Source organism: Sorex fumeus, unplaced genomic scaffold (assembly GCF_029834395.1).
Source record: "Sorex fumeus unplaced genomic scaffold, SorFum_2.1 ptg000037l, whole genome shotgun sequence".
NCBI lineage: Eukaryota > Metazoa > Chordata > Mammalia > Eulipotyphla > Soricidae > Sorex > Sorex fumeus.
In genome coordinates this window covers 17,755,001-17,760,000 of record NW_026606094.1, presented here as the reverse complement: position 1 = coordinate 17,760,000, position 5,000 = coordinate 17,755,001, and the positions used below count along the sequence as shown (strand labels likewise).

The 5,000-nt window shown below is 31.4% G+C and overlaps 1 protein-coding gene across 9 annotated transcripts in view; it reads left to right on the top strand.

The window, feature by feature from the left end:
- FOXP2 (forkhead box P2) overlaps positions 1–5,000 on the top strand; it is a 568,485-nt gene that overhangs the window by 280,011 nt on the left and 283,474 nt on the right. The window contains exon 1 of one of the 9 annotated variants that reach the window (XM_056118030.1): positions 381–502. The exons of the other annotated variants lie outside the window; for them this stretch is intronic. The gene's annotated coding sequence lies outside the window, so the exon portion shown is untranslated. Of the gene's footprint in view, positions 1–380; positions 503–5,000 lie in introns of those variants that run through there. 9 annotated transcript variants of the gene reach the window in all.

Here is a 5,000-nt window from a genome sequence, read left to right as displayed (position 1 = left end):
GGATAGAAGTTTCCTGACCACTCTTGAGACTCTGCTCGACATAATCATGCGATTACCTTTAAATTCTGGCCTTATCATTGCATCCACATGCTAGGATCGTGTTGAACTTTTGCTAAGTTGAGGCTGATGGAAGAAATTGCTCTTAAGTGTACCGCCTATGCTGTGGGTCTTCCAATGGGAAGGCAAGAGGTGGGTCTGGTGAGAAGCAGTATTAAAGGGACATTTTACTTCCAGATAGCCTGGAAGTAAAGTGCTGAAAGGGCAAGAGAATGAAGATCTGTAGGAGAGCTATATTATGTTCAGGAAAAACAGCAAGGGATCCCAGAGAGTTGCTGTGGGCGGGAGACTGAAGATTGAAGTAAAGTAAGCTTGAGGGTTCAGGAAAGATATGTGGCAGGAAAGGTGAAAATGCCATCACAGGAGAAGTACATACTCAGAGCTCTCATTAGCCAGGGGATCAGTGAAGGCTATTGCAAGTAGTCCAGCCTTTGGGAATTTGACTGTAAGTGGACCCACTGCATGGAAGCTTGAAGCTTGCACAACTCAATCACTAAGATTTTTAAATGAAAAAGAGGGAGGCTTTTTGCCTGCTAGGCAGGCCTTTCAATGTTCTTGGAGATCTAATTATTTCTTATTGCTTTAACATTTTTTTGCTATTAAATTCTTTATTTCTTCTACAAAAATATGCCGGGTCTCAAGAATTTGAAGGCTTTTTTTTCTTTAGGTAAGACAGGAAAAAGTATGATAGACGGTATTTGCTTATAAACTGCAACCAGTATTTATTTTTATATTGGCACCTCGGTAACAGTCTAAGTTTCCAACTCCTCATGAACAAAAGATATATAATGAACAGTTTCAGCATATTGCAGAAAATATGAAATTCTGGAAATCTAAATGAACTCCAACTCAATGTGTCAGAGCTGTAGAGTAACAAGACAAAATAAACTTTGCATAGGCTCTCTTCTTTCCTTGTTTCAAAATAAGTATCAATGCTTGTAAAAGAGTGGTCTAAAACATTCAAAATTTTAAGTTAGTTAAGCTAAACTTGCAATTAATAATCAATTTACAAGAAAGACTATTCATTTAACATGTATCCTGAGAAATAAAACTTGGTAAACATTTTCACCTGTTTGAGAAATAAATGCCATAAGTAGAAATTGCACAAATGAGTTAGACTAGAAAGTACTCCAGCATATAAGCTTTAATATATAGCTATAATTCTGACATATATCAAAATATCAGTTCATTGAATTGTTAGTATTACTAAATACCTTTCTATTGTGTTAGAGAATAGAGACTACTGAACTATAAGGTATAGAATTATGTTTCAATAAAAGCATCGATACAGCTACTGCTTTTGCAGGTTTGCTGTTTTACTGTATTTAAATGAAATAGCAAAGTGATTAGACACTTAATTTCATTGCTTTATATTGGTTTTGACATGAAACTTTTTTTGTTTTAAGACTAATTTTCATTTATTATGTTTTTATCTTTCCCAGAGGTTTGTCATTTTGAAGATTTAACAGTATTCTAGTTAATAAAGGGAATCATGATCATTATATTTGAAAATCATCATGTTAAATGTCCAATAACTTTTTGTATTTGACATAGTCTTTGAATGAAATTCTTAAATTTTATTCTTCATAGACTTTTATTCTAAGGATGTAACCTCAATTTTGTGAGTAAGATTTACAAGCATTTGTTTTAGGCAAATGGAAAGTAGTGACAAATTGTTTATAAACAACTTAATTTTCACTTACTTAGTATTACATTTCTTATACTAAGATTAAATCACTTATATTTTTCTTTAACAGATATCTTTCAACTAATTATTTTAGGGACATCATCCTTCAGATTTTGAAAATTAAAAATATGCATGTACTTGTTCAGTTTTTTGTTCTTACACATTCAACTATGTCCTTCATATTTGGCATTTTGATTTATTAGGCAATCTTGGCATTAAAGACTTACAGGAAAGAAGTACTAGATTTCAAATGCACTGTGCATGGTGTCCATGATGAATTAATTCCACCAGAGCACAAATGTTATTATTATTTAAATGCTATATCCTTTCAGAAGTTTTACATCATAGTCAAGTTTTCAAAATCAGATTTGATCCTATATTTTGAGGTAAATGTATGTGGTTTCTTGTTGCATATATAGGCTTTTCTCTGAAACATAGATGTATTTATTACTTGATATTTAAAATGAGAAAATATCTTTTAACAACTTAAAATATTTTGAGTTATTTTCCTTTAAATGTAATGTTTAAAATATTTGAAATTATTTTATATATTTAGTTCACTAAACTAAACATGAAAGAATGAGAGATTAGATATAATATATATTTTAACGTTTCGTAAAGAATTTTAAGAAACGTTCAAAAATAGTTATTAACTTTTAATTTAATTATCAATTTGAATTCTTACTTGTTTTCTAGTTTTTCATGAAGTCATTTTTTTATCTTAATTAAATAATAAGATGCCAAATAAAGTAAATTTAATACTTAGGCACCAAGATGGTAAGATGTAATGTCTATGCATGTGTATAGGTTAGTGTGGTGGGAAGTAGAGATTATTTTTTATCCTCATACCATCCGTCGCCACGGCACTATCTATAGTTAGAACTATCCAGTGATATAAATATATATGCATATATAGACACACTCACAGACACACACAAACACACATACACACAGGTTAGGGGTGGAAGAGAAAAAGAAAGGGAGAGATATAGACATGAGTGGGAGGAGGGAAGAGAAAAAGATGAGAGAGAAGACCAGAGAGCCATGAAGTTGAGTTAGCAATAAGGACCAATAGTGTCCCTGGTGGTGGTTGAGATAATACAGTTTAATGTTCTGGTCCAGGTCAAGTTTCAAACTTCTGAGCATTTTGATTCATGTAGTGAATACGGAGTATGTTATTTATAGGTTTCTATTATCTCTTTGGTAACTGTCTACCTCATATGGTACAGTTTTATACCAGTGGAACCTGTAACTCTTAAGATGAAAAAATAAAACCAACAAGTCTAGCATTTAGTACTACCCTATCATAAAGTAAGGAGGTCTAATTGAGCTATGTCTTTATATCCTGCTATTTGTACAAATAAAAGACTACATCTTGATGCAAAATAAACACAAAAGCACTGTTGTGACTATAACAGGGAGTCATATACTAATTTATATAATAAGTGGTTGTGCACGCTTTATTCAAGATTATGGCTGCAAGAAATGGCATGAATTGCTGGGTGTGTTTAATGCTGGATTATAGCAATTTGAAACATGTCAAACACATGGCTAATGCCTCATGCTTCACTCATTCTTGCGTAAACCTGCATAGCCACCATCCATTATACCCTTGGTAACAACACAATTCTGCAAGTAAATATTGTTACACTAAGTAACCTTTCAATTCAAGTTGTTTAGGAAGAGAAAATGCAATCTTGTGCAGTCAGTTCCAGTGTCAGTTTAATGTTTCAAAAGGGAAGTGGTGTAGAGAATAAGTATCTATACAGTGACTTGCTTTTGAAAAAAAAACAGAAAGAAAAAGAAATAAAGGAAAATGTAATGTTGGGGAGGAAAGTGAACTGTATCATTTAAATGTAAGATCTGAAGTTACTTCCTATGTATCCGAAAAGTTGTGTCTAAGAAATATTTCATGGTTTAGCTGACAGTTCAGACAAACAGTAAAGCAGCAACTTTAAACATTACTTTTCCCTTTCAATGAACTGTAATTTATTTTCATTGAATTTTGTAAAATGTTTGTGATAGGATTGAGAAGAATGAATAATTTAGGTTGATATGTTTGGTATCACAAGCACATGCACTTTGAATGAATATGTTGAATTTATAATTATTTAAAATATATGTTTAAAGGCCAATAGAGCCTCACATTGTACTTAAAATACCCCAGTCGTGGAAACTAGGTGTGGAGGTGTCTTTAGCAGAAACAGTAAATACTTGAAAGCATCTTCACTATTCATACAGGTATGTCTCTTTCATAGCAGAAACACTCCAGGCTGGCTTCTTGAGGTGTGATATACATGATGGTTATTTAGTTACACAATTACTATGTTTTTATTTAACACATAAATGTGAGGTCATATGCTTCTGTTCAGAGAGCAAAAAACACTGTCACTGTTAAAATTTTCCCATAACTATTAGATGACTTAAATTGTAAGCCAAAATTTCTTCTTTAGGATTTTATGAAGTCAGAAGTTCCAAAAGAAATAATAAAATCAAATGTTAACATAAGAATTTGAAGTTATGCAGATGTTTCATTATAATTATAATAGTTCCACGACTCTCTTCTTGTTGATTATTCTTATTTTATGTCCTTGATTATCACACAACGGTACATGCAGAATTATTTAATTCATGCAAGTGGTTTGAATATTAACTATACAGGGGTTATGTTAAACACTTTACTGTATTTGAAAATATTTTTAAAATTTTACCATTTTGCTAACTTCACAATAGATAAATATATCAAAATAATTTTCATGCTTAAGACAAACTTATCAGTTTATTCTATACATGTTGTTGAATGTGATATATAAACTGCACACAAAGAGTTTGTATATATACATATATATTTTTGCTACAGTCAGAGAGGGCCCAAACTATAATTTTCATATAACTAGTAAAGGCAATCAGACCTTTTCTCTGAATATTTTAAACATTGTGCATGTAAAATTTATGTCTAATTGGAATAGTTATTAGCAGCCTAATCTCAGAAAAAGAGTATTGTCTTTGTTTTCTTCTTATAAAATCTATCACAGTGTATCAGTTTTAATTTTTGTAAATTTCCGTTGTTAATGTTAAATAAAATGTTTAAGGAATCGCACTTGCTTATAAATGCTCTTGCTTCAAAAGTTGTATTTTGTAGTTACAGCAGTCACTTCCTTTATGCTTATGTTTTTCCTTTTGTAAAAATCTGAAAACCTTTTAGTTGTGTAGGTAGTTTTTCATTATATTGACTTGCTGTACTGACCACCTGCTT